This window comes from Bufo bufo, chromosome 4 (assembly GCF_905171765.1).
Source record: "Bufo bufo chromosome 4, aBufBuf1.1, whole genome shotgun sequence".
Lineage (NCBI taxonomy): Eukaryota > Metazoa > Chordata > Amphibia > Anura > Bufonidae > Bufo > Bufo bufo.
Window position 1 is genome coordinate 418,911,441 of NC_053392.1, and position 24,198 is coordinate 418,935,638.

The 24,198-nt window shown below is 44.4% G+C and overlaps 1 protein-coding gene across 1 annotated transcript in view; it reads left to right on the forward strand.

The window, feature by feature from the left end:
* QPCT (glutaminyl-peptide cyclotransferase) overlaps window positions 1–24,198 on the forward strand; it is a 624,483-nt gene that overhangs the window by 386,302 nt on the left and 213,983 nt on the right. The gene's annotated exons all lie outside the window — the stretch shown is intronic.

A 24,198-nucleotide genomic window follows, 5' to 3' on the forward strand; every position in this document is an offset into this window, starting at 1 on the left:
CTCTGAAGCCTGGTGTGCGGCCATTCATCAATTTCTGAGCACATATGGGGTGTTCGTGTATTCGGGAGGAAATGGGGAACAAAATGTGGGGTGCATTTTGTCCTGTTACCCCTTGTGAAAGTGAAAAATGTGGGTGTAAAGCAGCTTTTTCTTGAAAAAATTGTGATGTTTTATTTTCACAGCCAAGCGTTTCCTAATTCTGTGAAACGCCCGATGGGTCTAGGTACTCACTACACACCTTGAAATATTTCTTGAGGGGTTTAGTTTCTGGAATAAGGTCACTTTTTGGGCGTTTCCACTCTAGGGGCACCTCAGGGTGTCTTCATATACGACATAGCTCCCAATTACCATTACAGCTAAATCCTCTCTCCTAACCGCCATATGGTGCTCCTTCCGCTCTGAAGCCTGGTGTGCGGCCATTCATCAATTTCTGAGCACATATGGGGTGTTCGTGTATTCGGGAGGAAATGGGGAACAAAATGTGGGGTGCATTTTGTCCTGTTACCCCTTGTGAAAGTGAAAAATGTGGGTGTAAAGCAACTTTTTCTGGGAAAAATTGTCATTTTTTATCTTCACTGCCAAACGTTTCTAAATTGTGTGAAACGCCCAATGGGTCTAAGTGGTCACTACACACCTTGAAATATTCCTTGTGGGGTTTAGTTTCTGGAATGGGGTCACTTTTTGGGGGTTTCCACTCTAGGGCCACCTCAGGGTGTCTTCATATGTGACATAGCTCCCAATTACCATTCAAGCTAAATCCTCTCTCCTAACCGCCATATGGTGCTCCTTCCCCTCTGAAGCCCGCCGTGCGGCCATACCTAATTTTTGGAGCACATATGTGGTGTTGGCGTTTTCGGGGGGAAATGGGAAACAAATGTGGTGAGCATTTTGTCCTGTTACCCCTTGTGAAAGTGAAAAATGTGGGTGTAAAGCAACTTTTTCTGGAAAAAATTGTCATTTTTTATCTTCACTGCCAAACGTTTCTAAATTGTGTGAAACGCCCGATGGGTCTAAGTGCTCACTACACACCTTGAAATATTCCTTGAGGGGTGTAGTTTCCAGAATGGAGTCACTTTTTGGGGGTTTCCACTCTAGGGCCACCTCAGGGTGTCTTCATATGCGACATAGCTCCCAATTACCATTACAGCTAAATCCTCTCGCCTATCCGCCATATGGTGCTCCTTCCACTCTGAAACCTGGTGTGCGGCCATTCATCAATTTCTGAGCACATATGGGGTGTTCGTGTATTCGGGAGGAAATGGGGAACAAAATGTGGGGTGCATTTTGTCCTGTTACCCCTTGTGAAAGTGAAAAATGTGGGTGTAAAGCAACTTTTTCTGGGAAAAATTGTCATTTTTTATTTTCACCGCCAAACGTTTCTAAATTCTGTGAAACGCCCGATGGGTCTAAGTGCTCACTACACACCTTGAAATATTCCTTGTGGGGTTTAGTTTCCGGAATGGGGTCACTTTTTGGGGGTTTCCACTCTAGGGCCACCTCAGGGTGTCTTCATATGCGACATAGCTCCCAATTACCATTCAAGCTAAATCCTCTCTCCTAACCGCCATATGGTGCTCCTTCCCCTCTGAAGCCCACCTTGCGGCCATACCTAATTTTTGGAGCACATATGTGGTGTTGGCGTTTTCGGGGGGAAATGGGAAACAAAATGTGGTGAGCATTTTGTCCTGTTACCCCTTGTGAAAGTGCAAAATGTGGGTGTAAAGCAACTTTTTCTGGAAAAAATTGTCATTTATTATTTTCACAGCCAAGCGTTTCCTAATTCTGTAAAACGCCCGATGGGTCTAAGTACTCACTACACACCTTGAAATATTCCTTGAGGGATGTAGTTTCCGGAATGGGGTCACTTTTTGGGGGTTTCCACTCTAGGGCCACCTCAGGGTGTCTTCATATGCGACATAGCTCCCAATTACCATTACAGCTAAATCCCCTCGCCTATCCGCCATATGGTGCTCCTTCCACTCTGAAGCCTGCCGTGTAAACTCCATCTTCAGGGTAATAGATTTTGAGCTTTGTTTGGCTGTTAACCCTTGATGTGTTGCAGAAAAAATAGATTCAAATTCAAATTTAAAATCTGCTAAAAAAAAGTGAAATTTTGAAATTTCATTCCCATTTTCATTTTATTCTCGTGGGGTTAACAAGGTTTATAAAATCAGTTTTTAATACCTTGAGGGGTGTCGTTTTTAAAATGGGGTGATTTATATGTGGTTTCTAATATGTAAGCCCCATAAAGTGACTTCATAACTGAACTGGTCCTGAAAAAATTGAGGTTTTAAATGTTCTTAAAAATTTTAAGATTTGCTTCTATACGTCTAAGCCTTCTAACATCCCCCAAAAATAAAATGTAATTTTCAAAATGATCCAAACATGTAGTAGACATACTGTATAGGGAATGTAAAGTAATAACAATTTTTGGAGGTATTACTATCTATTATAAAAGTAGAGAAATTGAAATTTGGAAATTTTCGAACTTTTCAGTTTTTTGGGTAAATTTGGTATTTTTTTATAAATAAAAATGAAATTTTTTTACTCAAATTTACCACTGTCATGAAGTACAATATATGACGAGAAAACTGTCTCAGAATGGCCTGGATAAGTAAAAGCGTTTTAAAGTTATCACCACATAAACTGACACACGTCAGATTTGCTAAATATCGCCTGGTCCTTAAGGTTAAAAATGGCAGGGTCCTGAAGGGGTTAAGCTACATTCTTATCATTAATATATGAATGTAATTATAATGAGTGTTTATAAGGTCAGAGATATGGAGCCGTCAGCTGAGCTGCTTGAGAATTTCAAAGCTGTACAGAGAAAGGGGCTCAACATTTTTAATAAAGACCAATTGAAAAAAAATACAAAAATCAATACAATACAAAAATAAATAAAAAATTGCACCCAAAAGGTGTCCATTGCTTTTAACCTTTAAAGGGCGATTTTCTGTTTTTGCATTCTGTTTTTCACTCCCCATCTTCCCAGAGTCATAACTTTTTTATTTTTTTATTCACATAACCTTATGAGGCCTTATTTTTAGAGTTCAGCGGACACCTGAATGTTTGGGTTCGACGGGTTCGGCCGAACTTCACAAAAAAGTTTGAGTTCGGGACCCGAACTTGACCCCGAACCCGAACCCCATTTGAAGTCAATGGGGACCCAAACTTTTGAGAACTAAAATGACTCTAAAAAAGTAATGGAAAGGGCTAGAGGGCTGCAAATGGCAGCAAAATGTGGTTAAGAGCATGGCAAGTGTGGATAGGGAAATGACTTAAAATAACATAAAATACATAAAAATAAAAAATTATAATCTTGATCTAGGAGGACGAGGTCCATATGGAGTAGGAGGTTGAGGAGGTGGTGGATGTGGCGGTGTAGGTGGAAGCGGCGGTGGAGGAGGTAGCCAACACTGGTTTTTGGTTTTAATTAATTTAATTTTTTTTGTTTAAATTTGGGTGGACCCCAAAACATTGGGAAATATAACCTGTGATTACGCCCTCCAGCTGTGCTAAACAAGCGTTCAGACAATACACTGGCTGCAGGGCAGGCCAGCACCTCCAAGGCGTAAAGGGCAAGCTCAGGCCATATGCCCAATTTGGAGACCCAGAAGTTGAAGGGGGCAGACCCATCAGTCAGTACATGTAGGCGTGTACACACATACTGCTCCACCATGTCGCACGTCCCCGTGATGTCCGCAATCCAATTGGATATCTGCACTATCAACTTTTGATGTTCTTTTCTGCGCCTACCATGTTGATCACGGTTAGCGGAGAATCAGGGTTCCACGCCGGAGAGGGAGCGTGAGAATGGTATACCACATCAAAGGGAGGTTAATGGCTGCTATGTGATCAAGCTGAAATTTGAGACAAGTTATTAAAGCGGAAGGATCGAATGAAAGGGCCAATTAAAGACGAATTTTAGACATTTAAGTTCCTGTCACCTATGCAGAGCAGGGGTTTTTCATCTTCAAAAATGGGTTAATTTCACCCACCAATGGAACAGACGATTTAAAAAAAATTCGGGCCCTGTCAACTATGTAGAGCAGGGGTTTGTATATGGCAAAAATGGTAAAATGTCACGTAAGAATGTAACAGACGAATTAGTGAAATGTATTTCCTTGTCCACTAAGTAGAGCAGGGGTATATCACAGTAAAAAAAATGGTGAATGTCACTCAACTATGTAACAGAGAAATTACCGAAATATTTTGACTTGTCTACTAAGTAGAGCAGGGGTATATCACAGCCAAAAATTGGTGAATTTCACCCGACAATGTAACAGACAAATTAGTGAAATTTATTAACCTGTCTACTAGGTAGAGCAGGGGTATATAACAGCCAAAAATTGGTGAATTTCACCCGACAATGTAACAGACAAATTAGGTTACACCCCAAAAGAGTGGGAAATATCAAAAATACAACAATGAGCAATTGCGCTGTAGTATAACAATGGCTGGGTAAGGCCGGTATACATGTTTATTCTGCACAAGGTACGGACAAGTCCTGTGGGATCCATGCCTGGTTCATTTTAATGAACGTGAGCTTGTTCACATTGGCTGTGGACAGGCGGCTGCGCTTGTCTGTGATAACGCCCCCTGCCGTGCTAAACACACTTTCAGACAATACACTGGCTGCAGGGCAGGCCAGCACCTCCAAGGCATAAAGGGCAAGCTCAGGTCATGTGCCCAATTTGGAGACCAAGAATTTGAAGGCCCATCATCCAGTACGTGTAGGCGTGTACACACATACTGCTCCACCATGTTGCTGAAATGCTGCCTCCTGCTAAGACGTTCCATATCAGCTGTTGGTGCTGGTTTTTGTGGCATGCTGACAAAGCTTTTCCACATTTCGGCCATGCTAACCCTGCCTTTTGAGGTGCTGGTGGCGCCCCAGCTGCGTTGGCGACCTCTTCCTCCTCCTCTGCCTTCGCCTTGTGCTTCCACTGTGCCCCCGCTGTCAGGTGGGAATGCCACCAGCAGTGCCTCTACCAGCGTGCGCTTGTACTCGCGCATCTTACGATCACGCTCCAGTGATGGAATTAAGGATGGTACGTTGTCCTTGTAATGGGGATCCAGCAGAGTGGCCACCGAGTAATCAGCACAAGTTAGAATGTGGGCAACTCTGCGGTCGTTGCAGAGACACTGCAGCATGTAATTGCTCATGTGTGCCACGCTTCCCAGAGGCAATGAAAAGCTGTCCTCTGTGGGAGGTGTATCGTTTGTGTCCTCTGTATCCCCCCAGCCACGCACCAGTGATGGCCATGAGCTAGTTTGGGTGCCACTCTGCTGTGAACACGGTTCCTCCTCCTCCATCTCCTTCTCCTCATTTTCCACCACGTCATCCTCCAGAACAAAAAAAAAGAAAAAAGAACTAGTAATAAGTGAGTAAAAGAATAACATATATATGTCAAAATACAGAGTTAGAATGTTAATAATTAAAATTGGGAATTAAAAAAAACCATATAAGGTTAGTAGTGGTCATTTTTCTTCAAAGAGAGAAATGGTGAATATCTTAGTTTTAGGATTGTGTCTGGTTTTGCTTGGTTTTTGCTGTTTTTTTTCTGTGCGTGTTCGCTGCGTCTTTCCATGTATATGCGTTTTTTTCTTTTTTGTGTTATTGTTGTGTTGTCTGTCATTTATTCATTGTTTAGTCTTATGCTCCTGAAGGTGTTCTTTATGTTTGTCTCCCATGTTACAATCTGGCCATAATTATTTTATTTTTGGTTTATTTGAGATCTTTTATTGGGTTCTATTTTGATTTAGTTCTATTTTGATTCGTATACTAGGAATCGGGAACCTACCATCGAGCAGTGGACGCAGTGCTGGTAGACAGCCGGACCACGTCTGCCCGTCAGTGAGGGGCGCATGTCCCAGGTAGTCATCTCATTGTTTGTGTATCTGGGGGGGGGGTATCAAAAATCCAAATAGTTCGAATTCAGCATTTAGACCGTCAGGTATTAATGTTTCAAAATCATATATCCTCCTTGATTCTTGTCTTGACATCTGTGAGATGTGGTCTCCCCCTCTCCAGTTGATTTCCACTTTCTCGAAGGCTATATATGTTAGTTGACTTGCATCCTTATTGTGATATAATTTTAAATGGTTCTATAAGGAGTGTTTATCGTATCCATTCTTAATGTTGTTCCTGTGTTCGGATATTCTTTTTTTTAAGGATCTCTTGGTTCTCCCTATATATTGTTTTCTACAGGGGCATTCGATCATATATAGTACAAATTTGTCAATTTCGTAGGTGAATGTGTTGGTTCTTGATGAGATTTTGGTTGTTTTCCTTGGAAAGTTTGTGTTCTTGCAGTTGCAGCATCGACCGCGTCGGTAAAAACCTTTTAGGTTGAACCAATTGTGTGCAGTTTCTTTATTTTGTATTTTCTTGTGATTTTTAACTGTGGGTGCTACTTTTAGTGCCAAATTTGGTGCTTTGGTGTATACAGTCTGTGGTGTACTTGTTAAAAGGGGGCCTACTAGTTTATCTTTTAGGACGTAATGCCAATGTTTTTTGATTGTTTCCATTTTGTTATGTTGAGCATTGTATGGTAGGATTATTCTTATCAAATCTGATCTGATCTGAAGAATTCTTCTCTTACCATGTTTCTGACTTTAGATAATGATGTGTCCAATACATGGGGTAGGTATTTTTTTTACTAGGAATTGTTCCTTCAACTGTAATGCTTCTTTTTCAAAATCAGCTTCTGTAGTGCAGTTCCTTTTTACACGTCGGAACTGTCCAGGAGGGATGTTAAGTAGCCATCTTGGTAGGTGGCAACTCGAATAGAGTATATAGTTGTTTTTAGATACTTATTTTTGGAACGTACTACACAGTAAGCAGTTGGCTTGGATTTTAATTGTCAGATCAAGGAAATTTATTTGTTCCTTACTGATATTTGAGGTGAACCTCAAGTTGTTCAGATTTGGGTTGATCTCGTCAAGGAACAGCTGTAGGTCATTTTCTGTTTTTCTCCATATGAATATGATGTTGTCTATGTATCTGCGCCAGAGTACTAGGTCCTCCCCCAGCCTAGGCGCAATGTACTCACTTTCCCACTGCGCCATGAATAGGTTAGCGTAGCTGGGGTCAAACCTAGTACCCATGGCTGTTCCTCTTGTTTGAAGATAAAAATCGGATCCATATGCGAAATAGTTATGTGTTAGTATGAATTTGACTCCCTCCACTACGTACTGTATTTGTATATCTTGTAAATTTTTTCTTTGTAGTATATATTGGAGGCGTGGCGATCTCCTTGGAGTCATGCACACCTGACCAGTCAATCTGTCCAGGAGGCTGGTTTTAAAGTCAGTATAAAACTGAGTCTGCTTGTATAGAACCTACCATTAGCCATCTGGCTCCAGGAGAAGTATATGGTGGGTTCAGCATGCATGTTGGTACTTGCATCCCTGGATCCGATGAAAGCTGTAATGGCACCGGACGGGGTTACAAGCAAAGTGTACTTGGCTTGCATGCTGACCTGCATTCCCTGGATTTTATGTGGCTGTCATGGCCCATGAACAGGTAGGAACAAGAGTTAGGGACCACTCATGAGACAACCTTGACGCGGTGAGTGGCTTACTATGCTTTGGCCAAAATATAAACCAATGTCTCATCCAGCATGGAGGGCAGAGTGCTGGATGTAGTGTGCGATCACATTTGCATTTTCCGTTTGTATATGTATTTTGCCATAGTGATGTGCACCTACAGGCAGGTTGTGCTGACCCAATCCCTTATTTTTTTCTTTGTAGTATATATTGGAGGCGTGGCGATATCCTTGGAGTCATTGCACACCTGACCAGTTAATCTGACCTTGAGGCTGGTTTTAAAGTCAGTATAAAACTGAGTCTGCTTGTATAGAACCTACCATTAGCCATCTGGCTCCAGGAGAAGTATATGGTGGGTTCAGCATGCATGTTGGTACTTGCATCCCTGGATCCGATGAAAGCTGTAATGGCACCGGACGGGGTTACAAGCAAAGTGTACTTGGCTTGCATGCTGACCTGCATTCCCTGGATTTTATGTGGCTGTCATGGCCCATGAACAGGTAGGAACAAGAGTTAGGGACCACTCATGAGACAACCTTGACGCGGTGAGTGGCTTACTATGCTTTGGCCAAAATATAAACCAATGTCTCATCCAGCATGGAGGGCAGAGTGCTGGATGTAGTGTGCGATCACATTTGCATTTTCCGTTTGTATATGTATTTCGCCATAGTGATGTGCACCTACAGGCAGGTTGTGCTGACCCAATCCCTTATTTTTTTCTTTGTAGTATATATTGGAGGCGTGGCGATATCCTTGGAGTCATTGCACACCTGACCAGTTAATCTGACCTTGAGGCTGGTTTTAAAGTCAGTATAAAACTGAGTCTGCTTGTATAGAACCTACCATTAGCCATCTGGCTCCAGGAGAAGTATATGGTGGGTTCAGCATGCATGTTGGTACTTGCATCCCTGGATCCGATGAAAGCTGTAATGGCACCGGACGGGGTTACAAGCAAAGTGTACTTGGCTTGCATGCTGACCTGCATTCCCTGGATTTTATGTGGCTGTCATGGCCCATGAACAGGTAGGAACAAGAGTTAGGGACCACTCATGAGACAACCTTGACGCGGTGAGTGGCTTACTATGCTTTGGCCAAAATATAAACCAATGTCTCATTCAGCATGGAGGGCAGAGTGCTGGATGTAGTGTGCGATCACATTTGCATTTTCCGTTTGTATATGTATTTCGCCATAGTGATGTGCACCTACAGGCAGGTTGTGCTGACCCAATCCCTTATTTTTTTCTTTGTAGTATATATTGGAGGCGTGGCGATATCCTTGGAGTCATTGCACACCTGACCAGTTAATCTGACCTTGAGGCTGGTTTTAAAGTCAGTATAAAACTGAGTCTGCTTGTATAGAACCTACCATTAGCCATCTGGCTCCAGGAGAAGTATATGGTGGGTTCAGCATGCATGTTGGTACTTGCATCCCTGGATCCGATGAAAGCGGTAATGGCACCGGACGGGGTTACAAGCAAAGTGTACTTGGCTTGCATGCTGACCTGCATTCCCTGGATTTTATGTGGCTGTCATGGCCCATGAACAGGTAGGAACAAGAGTTAGGGACCACTCATGAGACAACCTTGACGCGGTGAGTGGCTTACTATGCTTTGGCCAAAATATAAACCAATGTCTCATCCAGCATGGAGGGCAGAGTGCTGGATGTAGTGTGCGATCACATTTGCATTTTCCGTTTGTATATCTTGTAAATTGCCACTATATTTTAGTTGTTTTCTTAGTGCATCTGTTCCTTGATCATGGTCTATTATTGTATATAGTGAATTTACGTCAAGAGTTCCGAGGATCCTGTGGGGTTCATATTGTAAGTTTTCAACTATTGTGATTATTTGAGTGGTGGCTTTGATGTATGAGGGAATCTGTTTGACTATTGGCTGTAATATTTGGTCGATATATTGAGATAAGTTGGACGTAAAGGACCCTATACCGGAGATAATTGGTCTTCCTGGGGGGTTTGTTAGGTTTTTATGTATTTTTGGGACACAATAGAAGATGGGTAGTCGTTGTTGGGTTCCCGTTATAAATTTATATTCCTGTTCGTGCAGGAGACCCATATTTAATCCCCTTTCTGCATAATCTTTGAGTGTATTATTAAATTCTTTGATTGGATTCACAGGGTGAGTACCGTCTAACTGCAGGGTGGGACGCCACCAGCAGTAGCGGAAACCTTATCACCAAAAGCTCACCATACCGCATACTATTTATTCTGACTAACCAACTCTGGTGATGTAAATTATTTACACAAAGATTACAGTATAAACTGTTCATAACCTACATTGGACGAACATAAAATTACATCCTTTTTATCTCCTTTTTATCTTCTTTTTATCTCCTCTGGATATCAACTTGTTTTTACTCATCTTTGGTTTTGCTCCAGCTGTTTTTTTATTTCATCCCCTTCTTACAATACCCTTTTATGGTATCTCCACAATTTTTGTTTTCATATATCATTAGAAGAACTTGGACATAATTCACCAGTTGGACTGTCGAAAGACATTCATATTCAAAACCATTTTTTTACACTATTTTTTACAGCATTTTTTTAGACGTGATATCGATATTTTAAATCGCAGTTTAATAAAATACCTAATTATACCTTTATAATAAATATATTTTATGTAGCAACCAGATAAGAGTGCCTGCCTATTTATTATTTACATATTTTCCGTCTCTCAGTGACTGGGTGAGTCACTTAAGGCTACTTTCACACTAGCGTTCGGGTGTCCGCTCGTGCGCACCGTTTGAAGGGGCTCACGAGCGGCCCCGAACGCATCCGTCTGGCCCCAATGCATTCTCAGTGGAGGCGGATCCACTGAGAATGCATCCGCCTGCCAGCGCTCAGCCTCCGCTCCGCTCAGTGAGCGGACACCTGAACGCTGCTTGCAGCGTTCGGGTGTCCGCCTGGCCGTGCGGAGGCGAGCGGATCCGTCCAGACTCATAATGGAAGTCAATGGGGACGGATCCGCTTGAAGATGACACAATATGGCTCAATCTTCAAGCGGATCCGTTCCACATTGACTTTCAATGTAAAGTCTAAACGGATCCGCTCAGACAACTTTCACACTTAGAAAATTTTCTAAGTTTTAATGCAGACGCATCCGTTCTGAACGGATGCGAACGCCTGCATTATCGGAGCGGATCCGTCTGATGAAACATCAGACGGATCCGCTCCGAACGCTAGTGTGAAAGTAGCCTAAGACAGAGCACCAACCCAGAGCGTTAAATTGGGAGAGCCGCTACGGTATCAGCATTTTTACCCATACATACAAATTTCACTTAATCTGCATACAGTTTTATTGTCTGCGGCAGAAACCGTTTATCGCAGCGCATTGCATTTCTATACCGTCTGAGTGCTTCAATCCAATATATTGGGAAAAAGTCAAAATTGATTAATATATACAAATTTCACTGAATCTGCACACAGTTTTATTGTCTGCGGTAGAAACCGTTTATTGCATCGCATTGCATTTCTATAATGTCTGAGTGCTTCAGGCCCATATATTTGGAGAAATTGAAAATCAGTATATATACACATTTCGCTAAATCGGCACCCAGTTTTCTTGTCTGCGGTTTAAAACGTTAATCGCAGTGCATTGCATTTCTGTACCGTCTGTGCGATTCAGGCCCATATATTGGGAATAATATAGTCATAAATATAGACAACATCATAAAACAGTGTCTGTACTGCAGATTACAATAATCTGTGGCTAAAATACTGTCCAAAATCTGTGCTATTCTGTGTCATATACTGCCCTGTATCTGAAAACTGTCTTTTGTGGACAGTAAAAAAAACTGCTTCACAACCATTAAAAAAATCCATAAATATGAAGAAGGCCAGCACTATGGGACGGGGAAGTGGGCGTTATGCTGATGGTTCAGGCAGAGGTCGTGGCACTGGGCGCAATGAAACTGTGCCTGCTGCCAGTGCACCAAAAAAAAAAAAATTATAAAACCGTACCAAGCTTCATGTCCAACTTAGTTAGGCGGTGCACGACAACACTGTCCAAGTCAAACCAGTGCAAACAGTTGGTCGGTTGGCTTCCTGACGATAATGCTTCCAGTCGGCTAAGCACCACCCTCTCTTCCACCAAGTCCAGTCTCTGTAGCAAAGAGTCTGGACAGCCAACTCCTCACTCAGATCATCCTTCCTCCCACCATGGAGAGGCCAGCCAAATGAGTGATCCCACACTCGGATATTCCCAGGAGCTCTTTTCAGCTCTACTATTAGATTTGGCCCTCGCGGCCAGCATGCTTGAAGAGGGACCTGAGATATTGTGCCCTGATTCCCAACCTCTTGAGCCTTCACAGTCTCAAGAAGATGACCTTGGTGAACGTCAATCATTAGTTCACGAGTTGGATGATGATGAGACACAGTTGTCAATCACTGAGGTTGTGGTTAGGTCAAGACAGGAGGATGATCAGAGTGAGGAAGTGAAATAGGAGGTGTTGGACAATGAGGTCATTCACCCTACATGGGAAGGTGAAAAGCCGAGCGAGGACAGCAGTACAGAGGGGGAGGGATCCGCAGCACCGCAACAGGCTGGAAGAGGCAGTGGGGTTGCAAAAGGGAGAAGTCAGCCCACACCAAACAACCCCCAACCGTTACATCGATCACCGGCACGCGTAAATCAACCTTAGCAAAGGGTAGGTGTTCCTCAGTATGGCGCTTTTTTGAGGAAAGTGCAGAGGACAAAAGAGTGGTAGTTTGCAACCTGTGCGGTACCAAAATGAGCCGAGGCATGAACACTAGCAACCTCACCACCACCAGCATGATCCGCCACATGGCATCCAAGTGGGCCGAATGCCTGGGGCCACAATCTGGGTCTGCGGGTCACACCACTGCCTCCTCTTACCCTGTGTTACGTGCTGTCCAATCCCCTGTCCAAGACGCAGGCCCGGATGACTCTCGCCCTGCACCTGGACCTGCGAATGAACCAGCAGCAAAAACATCCAGTTCCCTGTCCCAGCGTCCAAATATCCATACCACAGTCATTTGAACGCAAGCGCAAATACTCACCCACAGGCCATAGCACTTAATTGCCAACTTTCAAAATTACTGGTGCTTGAAATGTTGCCATATAGACTTGTGCACACTGAGGCCTTCTGCAGCCTGATGTCGGCCGCGGTCTCTCGGTACGCAGTCCCCAACCGCCACTATTTTTCACGGTGTGCCGTGCCCGCCTTACACCAGCATGTGTCCCAGAACATCACCCGTGCTCTGACCAATGCAGTTACTGGGACGGTCCACTTAACCGCGGACACATGGACAAGTGCTGGTGGCCAGGGACACTACATTTCCCTGACCGCACACTGGGTGAATCTGGTGGAGGCCGGGAGTGAGTCGTACTCTGGGATGGCACAGGTGCTACCCACACCCAGGATTGCGGGCCCTACGTCCATCAGGGTCTCCGCAAGCAGCTATGTTACTAGCTCCAACCCCCCACTTCTCCTCCTCTTCTCCTCCTCTTCTGCCTCATCCTCCTCCACTTCCACCTCCAGCAGCCATCAGCCATCAGTCGCTAGCTAGAAGCAGTGTAGCACTGCTGTGGGTAAGCGTCAACAGGCCGTGCTGAAGTTGATCTGCTTAGGGGACAAACAGCACACCGCCACAGAGCTTTGGTAGGGTATAAGGGAAAAGACCGAGCTGTGGCTCTCTCCACTCAACCTACAACCAGGCATGGTTCTGTCTGACAATGGCCGTAACTTGGCGGCTTTGGAGCTTGGCAACCTGACACACATCCCATGCCTAGCCCACGTCTTAAACGTAGTGGTTCAGCGGTTTATCAAAACATACCCCAATTTGCCAGAGCTACTAGTGAAGGCGCGCCACGTGTGTGCCCATTTCCGCAAGTCGTCCACACCTTCAGCCAGCCTGCCAACGCTGCAGCAGTGCTTGCTGGCTTCCAGCTCACCGACTGTTGTGCGATGTGAGCACGCGCTGGAACTCTACGTTCTATATGTTGTCCAGGCTTTGTGAGCAGCAGAGGGCAGTTGTGGAATACCAGCTGCAACATGTTCGTCACCTTTCAAGTCAACTGCCCACAAGTGAGGAGTGGACATTAATGTCAGACCTATGTGAGATTTTTAAAAACTTTGAAGAATCCACACAGATGGTTAGTGGCGATAACGCTATTATCAGCGTAACCATCCCACTGCTGTGTCAACTCAAACAATCGCTGCTCACAATTAAGGACGACGCTCTGAATGTGGCAGACGAGGAACTGGGGAGGACATCTCACAGGGTGATACCCAGACCACCCACAGTTCGTCTTCTCAGCACGAATTGGACCGTGCAGAAGAGCAGATGGAGACTGTTGCCTCTGCTACTGAGGCTAGTACCCATGGAACTTTAATTCCATCTGTTAAGCATGGATGGGCCGAAGAGGAGGAGGAGGAGATGGAAAGTCATCCTGATGTCGACATCTTGCCTGTTGGTACTCTGGCACACATGGCTGAATTCATGTTAGGCTGCCTTACCTGCGACCCTCGCGTTATACGCATTTTAGATAACACAGATTACTGGATGTTCACCTTTCTCCAGCCCCGCTACAAAGAAAACTTCTCATCTCTCATTCCTGTGGTGGATAGGATGAGTAAAATGGTGCAATAACCAGAAGGTGCTTGTTGAGAGATTGCTCTGGAATTTTCCATCTGACAACGCTGAAGGCAGAGTCCGTACTTCCTTAGGCAAATGGGGAAGGGAGACAATGGGATCACACAGCAGTTCCAACAAAAGCAGGGCAACACTCTCCAAGGCATGGGACACCCCGCCAGCACCCTCACCCTGAAGCGCGGCCTAGTGGTACAAGGAGGGAAAAGTTTTGGAAAATGGTGAAGGAATACATAGCAGACTGTGTCAACGTCCTAAATGATCCCTCAGTGCCTTACAACTACTGGGTGTCCAAGCTGGACACGTGGCACGAACTTGTGATCTACAGTACAGACCAAAAGTTTGGACACACCTTCTCATTCAAAGAGTTTTCTTTATTTTCATGACTATGAAGGCATCAAAACTATGAATTAACACATGTGGAATTATATACATAACAAACAAGTGTCAAACAACTGAAAATATGTCATATTCTAGGTTCTTCAAAGTAGCCACCTTTTGCTTTGATTACTGCTTTGCACACTCTTGGCATTCTCTTGATGAGCTTCAAGAGGTAGTCCCCTGAAATGGTCTTCCAACAGTCTTGAAGGAGTTCCCAGAGATGCTTAGCACTTGTTGACCCTTTTGCCTTCACTCTGCGGTCCAGCTCACCCCAAACCATCTCGATTGGGTTCAGGTCCGGTGACTGTGGAGGCCAGGTCATCTGGAACAGCACCCCATCACTCTCCTTCATTTTCAAATAGCCCTTACTTTCAAAGTTTTCCCAATTTTTCGGCTGACTGACTGACCTTCATTTCTTAAAGTAATGATGGCCACTCGTTTTTCTTTGCTTAGCTGCTTTTTTCTTGCCATAATACAAATTCTAACAGTCTATTCAGTAGGACTATCAGCTGTGTATCCACCTGACTTCTCCTCAACGCCATAAGGCAAGAAATCCCACTTATTAAACCTGACAGGGCACACCTGTGAAGTGAAAACCATTTCAGGGGACTACCTCTTGAAGCTCATCAAGAGAATGCCAAGAGTGTGCAAAGCAGTAATCAAAGCAAAAGGTGGCTACTTTGAAGAACCTAGAATATGACATATTTTCAGTTGTTTCACACTTGTTTGTTATGTATATAATTCCACATGTGTTAATTCATAGTTTTGATGCCTTCAGTGTGAATCTACAATTTTCATAGTCATGAAAATAAAGAAAACTCTTTGAATGAGAAGGTGTGTCCAAACTTTTGGTCTGTACTGTACGTCTTGGAGGTGTTGGCCTGCCCTGCCGCCAGCGTTTTGTCTGAGCGTGTATTTAGTGCTGCTGGTGGCATCATAACAGATAAGAATTTCCGCTTGTCCACTGGCAATGCTGACAGGTTGACTCAGATAAAAATGAACAAGGCCTGGATTGCCCCTGACTTCTCCACTCCACCAGAGGAACGCTGAGCTAATGAGGAACAAACACACAATTGAAATGTATGCTTTACAATGTACTCATTCCACAAGATTCAGATGCACCCTTTTCACCTCCAAAAAAGGGTATATGTTTGAATCTTGTTTACTCATCCTCCTCCTCCTCCTGTTCCATACAGTATATATGCCCTCAGTACAATGTTTCATACGGTCTGCTCACCTGTAGGCCCTCACTCCAATGTTTCATACGGTCTGCTCACCTGTAGGCCCTCACTCCAATGTTTCATATGGTCTGCTCACATGTAGGCCCTCACTACAATGTTTCATACAGTCTGCTCAGCTGTAGGCCCTCACCTCCAATGTTTCATACGGTCTGCTCACCTGTAGGCCCTCACTACAATGTTTTATGGGGTTCGCTCACCTGTAGGCCTTCACCCCCAATGTTTCATACGGTCTGCTCAGCTGTAGGCCCTCACTACAATGTTTTATGGGGTTTGCTCACCATAAGGCCCTCACTACAATGTTTCATACGGTCTGCTCAGCTGTAGGCCCTCACTACAATGTTTCATACGGTCTGCTCAGCTGTAGGCCCTCACCTCCAATGTTTCATATGGTCTGCTCAGCTGTAGGCCCTCACCTCCAATGTTTCATATGGTCTGCTCAGCTGTAGGCCCTCACCTCCAATGTTTCATATGGTCTGCTCAGCTGTAGGCCCTCACTACAATGTTTCATACGGTCTGCTCAGCTGTAAGCCCTCACTACAATGTTTTATTGGGTTTGCTCACCATAAGACCCTCACTACAATGTTGTATGGGGTTCGCTCACCTGTAGGCCCTCACTCCAATGTTTCATACGGTCTGCTCAGCTGTAGGCCCTCACCTCCAATGTTTCATATGGTCTGCTCAGCTGTAGGCCCTCACCTCCAATGTTTCATATGGTCTGCTCAGCTGTAGGCCCTCACTACAATGTTTCATACGGTCTGCTCAGCTGTAAGCCCTCACTACAATGTTTTATGGGGTTTGCTCACCATAAGACCCTCACTACAATGTTTTATGGGGTTCGCTAACCTGTAGGCCCTCACTACAATGTTTCATACGGTCTGCTCACCTGTAGGCCCTCACTCCAATGTTTCCTATGGTCTGCTCAGCTGTAGGCCCTCACCTCTAATGTTTCATACGGTCTACTCACCTGTAGGCCCTCACTACAATGTTTTATGGGGTTCGCTCACCTTCAGGCCCTCACCTCCAAAGTTTTCCAGGGTCAGTTCACCAGTAGGCCCTCAGCCATAATGTTTAAGAGGGTCAGCTGAGCAGCAGGCCCTTTTTGAGGGTCAGCAGCAGGCTATTATTAATAATTTGTAAAGGGTGTGTATGATGCCCTCCTTTATGTGTAATAAAAGGTGCATTGGAGTGCCTGTTCCTTGTAATTTTTGGCAGGCCTTTTACTTAGTGCATAGGCTGTATGAGTGTAGGAGTCCCACTACCTGAACAATTGTAGCACCATGTGAATGAGGCCCTACTTTATGTGATATAGAGGCTGTATCTCTTTTTCCTTGTAATTTTTGGCAGCACTTACACTGTATATAAAATTGAATCTACAGGAAAGAATGTTTACTAACAGTTTTTCCTCTAAAAAGGATTTTTTTTGTGGGGGCGGAATTGTGGGCGTTTTTTTTGTCAGTCTGTAAAAGTGGCGTGCAACTCGGACAACATGGTTCCCAGCAGCGACATTGGTGTCCAAGATGCATCCAGACATGGTCCCCCTGCTGTTCCTGATCGATTTCAGAGGTGTTTCCATCACTTTTAGACCTTTTCCTATGAACCAGGCACCCTCCCCTCATCCGAGCAGGGTGTGACTGGTCGCCTCCCATTGACTTCCATTATACTCGGGTGCTCGGCTGAGCGCACGAATATTGCGATTTGTTCGGACCGAACACACGAACACTTTGGTGCTCGCTCATCACTAGTTACCACCTCTATGTGGATAACTATTATACCAGCATGCCCCTATTCAGGTCCCTAACTGCCAGAGGTACTGTAGCTTGCAGCACAGTACGCAAAAATCATAGAGGCCTCCTGAAATCCCTGGTAGGGCAACCACTGAGAATAGGTGAAAGTAGGGCTCTCCTCTAGGATAACATGCTGGTGGTTAAGTACAAGAACAAGAGGGACATCCTTATACTGACCAACATTCACACTAACGCCAGCTCCCCTGCTCTTGTACGAGGTACCACTACCACTGTCCCCAAACCAGTTTGTATCCTGGACTATAACAGGCACATTAAGGTAACGGCCAAAGGGTGAGAAAGGCGCTCATAGGGTAAGTAAATCGAGGTACAACAGCTTCTTTCAAAGAGCTGGTGGATGCGATAGACTCACCTGTTATGGTTGCACCGAAGTTAAGTGCAACTGTATTGCAGGTGAGCTGTGAAGTATAAAAGGTGCAGGTCGGTGCTGCCAGATGTGTCAAGAAGCCCCTTGGGACGAAGGCCAAGTCGCCACTCGGGTATATATTGGAAAACGTATCTTAGCTTGTCACTGGAGTGATCAAGCTGGTAGACGATCATAAGGCGCATTACCACGACCCGGTACAGGATGCAATAAAGTTTATTTTGAGACAACGCGTTTCGGGGTCTCGACGGCCCCTTTATCAAGTCTGTGTCACCCTAGTTTTTTGTGCAGCTGGGTGTGTACTGCCTGGTTTCTTCTAAAAAAGGCGCATGTCCGTACCTTAATTTTGTTCTTGTTACACTTTGAGTGAGTGTAGCGGTTCACCGCTTCAGTCCTATGTGCGGCACGTGTAGAAAGGGCGCGCAGGCAGAGAGTGTTTCAGAATATACCACTCATCCATGGAGTATTAATTTAATTCCATTCTTTATTCTCCCTGTAATAATTCCACTTTATGTCTCTGATTTAGTCCACCTCGCTTGCATATCCACTTTCCAACAACCACTACATATTCTTTTCTGTGAGACAACTGTTAGGTCAAAAGTGCCCTTTCCACCCATTAAAATGTTTGTACAGGGTTGCTGTTTCCGAAATGGGGTCACTTATTGGGGTTTTTCATTTCTGGGGACCTCAGGAATTTATTTAATGCGACATGGCAGCTAAAATCCATGTCTACCAATTCAGGCCTGTCAGCAAAATTCATATTTTGCAGTTTGCCTGCTGTTCGCCCATACAGCAGGCTACAAGCACATATGGGGTGTTTCCTGAATAGGAAGAAAATGGGGAACACATCCTGGGGTGCATTTTCTCCTTTAACCCCTTGGGAAAGAAATTGGGGTCTGCTAGTAATTATTTTTTTTCCCCCACAAATGTGTGCTTTGAAATCCTTTCACAAGTGTTTCTGTCTTCTGTGAGACACCTGTTTGCTGTAAAGTACCCTTTTTACCACTTAAAATGTTTGTACGGGGGTTCTGTTTCCGAAATGGGGTCACTTATTGGGGTTTTTCATTTCTGGGGACCTCAGGAATTTATTTAATGCAACATGACAGCTAAAATCCATGTCTGTTTATTCAGGCCTGCAAAAAAACATATTTAACTGTTTGACTCTAGAGCCCTGTCATGCACCTATGCATCATTTTTTGAACACATATGGGGTGTTGGCATATTTGGGGGGAAATGGGGAACAAAATGTTGGGTGCATTTCTTCCGGTTTCCCCTTGTGAAAGTGAAAAATGTGGGTGTAAAGCAACTTTTTCTGGAATAATTTTTTTTTTTTCATTTTCACAGCCAAGCATTTCCTAATTCTGTAAAACACCTGATGGGTCAAAGTGCTCACTATGAAAATTACATACGACCCACTAGCACATATTGAGACTCTGCATATGAAATTTTTGATTGGTCAGGGAGACCACAATTTGTCTCTGGGTTGATACGTGCTACTAAATGTATCAGTTAATTGCATATAAAATTTAACGTTTATTTGATACTCTTAGAATAAAATACCTTGAACTCACGCATTAAAACTATCAGTGGTGCCTGCCCTGTTGCAATGTATCTTATATTGTATCTATTTATATGCTTATTGACCACTGGGGGGCCTTCAAACTACGGTATTCCCTTTAGTCGTTCCTGCTATCACAATTCATCAGTGATATTCATTGTTTCAAAGTGCACTGTTATTGCCACAGTGTACTTCTCTAAGCCTCGGGCTTCTTTCCAATGTGCTGATTGATGACAGCGCTCTGTTATTTCCACAGGTGCTGCTCTAAACAGCGGGCTACTTCCCAGTGTGCTGTTTGATAACTAGCATGTACTGCTTATGCTTGGCATGGCACTCGCTGCCTAAAACCACATTTAACACACTCTGCCCCCCGACATGTTTCACCAAGCTCTCTACACACCTTGAAATATTCTTTTAGGGGTGTAGTTTCCGGAATGGGGTCACTTTTTGGGGGTTTCCACTGTAGGGCCACCTCAGGGTGTCTTCATATGCAACAAAGCTCCCAATTACCATTCCGCGCTCCAAAAGCCATATGGTGCTCCTTCCATTCTGAAGCCTGCTGTGCACCCATACATCAGTTTCTATAAACTCCAGAATCAGGGTAATAGATTTTGAGTTTTGTTTGGCTGTTAACCCTTGATGGGTTGCAGAAAAAATTTATAAATTCTGCAAAAAAATGGTGAAATTTTGAAATTTCATTCCCATTTTCATTTAATTCTCGTGGGGCACCTAAAGGGTTAACAAAGTTAGTAAAATCGGTTTTGAATAGCTTGAGGGGTGTCGTTTCTAAAATGGGGTGATTTATGGGTGGTTTCTAATATGTAAGCCCCAGAAAGTGACTTCATAGCTGAACTGGTCATGAAAAAATTGGGGTTTGGAAATGTTCTTAAAAATTTTAAGATTTGCTTCTAAACTTCTGAGCCTTCTAACATCCCCCCCCAAAAAAAAAATTATTTTCAAAATGATTCAAACATGAAGTACACATATGGGGAATGTAAAGTAATAACTATTTTTGGAGGTATTACCATTATAAAAGTAGAGAAATTGAAATTTGGAAATTTGCTAATCTTTAAAAAAAAATTGTAAATTTGGTATTTTTTTATAAATCAAAATGAAATTTTTTGACTAAATTTTACCACTATCATGAAGTACAATATGTGACGAGAAAACAGTCTCAGAATGGCCTGGATAAGTAAAAGCGTTTTAAAGTTATTACCACATAAAGTGACACATGCCAGATTTGCTAAAAATGTCCTGGTCCTTAAGGTGAAAAATGGCTGGGTCCTTAAAGGGTAAATATCCTGTCAAAAAGACTAGACAAAAAGTCCAAAACAGAAACCAAATAGACCCTATTATAATCAACAGGGTTTGTACAACTCAGTTCGTGTCTGTGATGCGTGAACCCGGACTGCCACGTACGGGACCGTTCCGAACATTATGGTGTCCGGGTGCCGAACCCAAACACGGACTTTGGCGCCAAAGTCCGTGTTCGTTGATCGTAGTTTAAACAAAGCTTGTTGAAAGCTGCAGCGTAGCCAATCAACAAGCTTTTAAGCTGTGGGCACTTGGAAGCCATCACAGTCATGCCTAGTATTGGCATGGCTGTGATTGGCCAGCGCACCATGTGACCCTGCATGCATAAATGCTGGATCACATCATGTGCCGCATTCTTCTCTAACTAGTGTAGGGACAGGAAGCGGCTGCATGAAGTGACAGTGTTAGGCTGTTATAGATTTTAATAACTCTGTGGGTGACCTGTAGGCATTTTTCTGCGGTGCAATACAATACCTTTGCACCAGTGACACAGAAATACATTACTTAATCGTGCTGTTCAATCTGAGGGTGACCTGTAGGAATTTTTGGTCAGTGCAATACTACTCCTTTTCACCGGTGACACAGAAATACAATAGTTAATCCATCTGTTAATTGTGTCACTGACACATAGCTATTTTTGGGCTCACTAAACCCTTTCCTTGCTGTTGTGACACAGAAATACAATAGTTAATCCATCAGTTAATTGTGTCGCTGAGACATAGCTATTTTTGTGGCCGCTAAACCTGTTCCTTACCGTTGTAAAATGGAAATATTATAGTTGAAAGGTCTGTTAATTGTGTCGCTACCACACACCTACATTTGGGTCCGCCAAAACCATTTTTTGCCATTGTCAAACGGAAATACAATAGTTAAAGGGTCTGTTAATTGTGTCGCTGCCACACACCTATATATGTTTCCGCCTAACCCATTCCTTGTCTTCACACAGAAATACAATTGTTCGTCTGTCAGCCTATCTGCTGGGTGACCGGAAAAAAAAAATTAAGAGAGCCTCAAATTAGGGAAGTGGCCGTGGACATGCTGTTGGTGTTAGTGGTGTTGGAGCTCCTGCTGCAGGGAAAAGACGTTGTCGATCTGTGCCAGCTATGCGCCCAAATGAAACACCTTCCTCTGGTACATGCAGGCAACAGGACGTTCTGCTTCATTTAGTAGGCCTGAATACCGCCTTAAGAATGGTGAGGCTAGAACAAGTAGAGGCAGTAGTAGATTGGATGGCTCGGAGTGCCTCCAGTTCCTTCACATGGTCTTCCAGCCGGTCCACTGCTGAAAGCGCAGAGTTGGCACCGGTGGCCCACGAGCATCCATCTTGCAGTTGCAAGGAAGAGGTGGGGGTCACGCAGTGCCAGCTGCAAAGCAAAAGAGGAATCATGGTGCAAAAGCAGAGTGGCTGGCCCCCAGTCAGTATGCCTATTGCTGTCCAGCGTGCCAAGGGACATAGCGCACCAAAGCCTGCACAAAGAAGGTCCCTGGCGTGGCAGTTCTTCAGGCAGTGTGCTGACGACAGGACATGGGTGGTTTGCACTCTGTGCAGTCAGAGCCTGAAGCGAGGCATAAATGTTCTAAATCTGAGCACCACCTGCATGAGCTGCAGTGGAGTAGACACCTGAAGAACCACGAAAGATCTGAGGCTTCTCCTGCTCCCTCTTCTGCTGCGGTCTCGGCATCTTTCCTCCCCCTCTGGAGTGACAGGGGCACCTGCCACCTCGCCATTAGAGGATGTGACAGCAACACCTCAACCACAATCAGTGCGCGCTGCACAACGGCATCAGTAGCAATGTCCACATAACCACATAAAAGTGGGCCAGTAAGCATGGGAAGGGACGTTATAGCTCCCTAACTGCCCACTGGGTAAATGCAGTGGTGGCTGGGCCCAAGGCAGGAAGCGGCTTGGACCACGTCCTACCGCCACCGAGGATTGCTGGAGGTTTCTCAGTGCCTCCGGTTGCCTCCTCCTCCTGTTCCTCCTCTTCCACTTCCTCATCACGTCAGCACACCACCAACTTCAGCATTCAGGAGGAAATGACAGCAGGCTGTTCTGACCCTACACCATGCAGGAGCTGTGGGCGGGCATAGAACAACAGACCAATGAGTGGTTGGTGCTGCTGAGCCTCAAGCCCGGCCTGGTGGTGTTTGACAATGGGCAAAATCTCGTAGAAGTTCTGGGCCTCACACCTGTACTTTGCCTGGTGCATGTGCTGAACTTTGTGGTACCGAGGTTCCTGAAAAATATGTCAGAACTGCTCCGGAAAGTGAGGGCCTTCTTTCGGCGTTCTCACCTCTCTGCTGCTCGCCTGTCCGTGCTGCAGCGTAACTTCAGCCTTCCCGCTCACCGCCTCATATGCAATGTACCCACAAGGGGTCCATTTCCCAATGTTTTGGGTCCTACAGTAACCAAAAAAACAAAGGTAAAAAAATATATATATATAAAAAACAAGGAAAAAAATTTAGATATACACTGGCCACAACAAGCCATTGTAAATCTGTCAGTTCTGAAACACCCCTCCAAACTAGAGTAAGCGGTGAATCGTGTAAATCATGCCGAGTGCGGTTATGTATTTTTTATCTTCATCCTGACACTGTGCTCCCGCAAACCTGCAGTAAAATGCATTGAGAGGATTCCTCTTTGAGCTCTCTTTGTTATGTGCGTGAGCTCAGGAGTCCTCTAAATGCATTTTACTGCTGGTTTGTGGGAGCTCAGTGTCAGAATACAATTAAGTATGAAGATAATTACTTAATTGAATTCGGCACCGCTTGCATTATACACCGCTTAATTTAGTTTGGTTGAGTTCTGGAGCGTACAGACTCATGGCTGCTGCAATGAAATAGATGACTTTGACCACCAGTACTTTTTGATAGGTGAGGTGGGGGGCAGTGTGTGGCTGCCTGAATTCAGCAGAATGATAATGTGGCAAATGACACTATTCACCATCAGCACTGTCTGCTGCTGAGATGGCATGGGTAACAATAGATACTACAAGCAGAGCTATATTAACACCGCCTTCACAGAAATTAATGATGCTGACCACTTGCACAGCCAGCTCACATTGCATAAAGAAAATAATATTTGGATGCTGCATCAGTTCAAGAACGAGACACTAGTACAGAAGTCTCCATGCACAGCACCATCTATGCACCCTGGTTCTAATGCTGACTGATAAAGCCAGAGCTGGGGTAATGACAGGCTGAGCAGTGGGGACAAATGGAAAGTGGTGGATGACAGTGAATCACCAGAACATGTGGAGCAGTGTTTTTCTCTCTCTACTGTCTACGGCATAGGGACCAGCTGTTTCTGTTAGGTTGGACAACAATGTAATAATGGCTAAGATCTCCTGTCTGCTCTA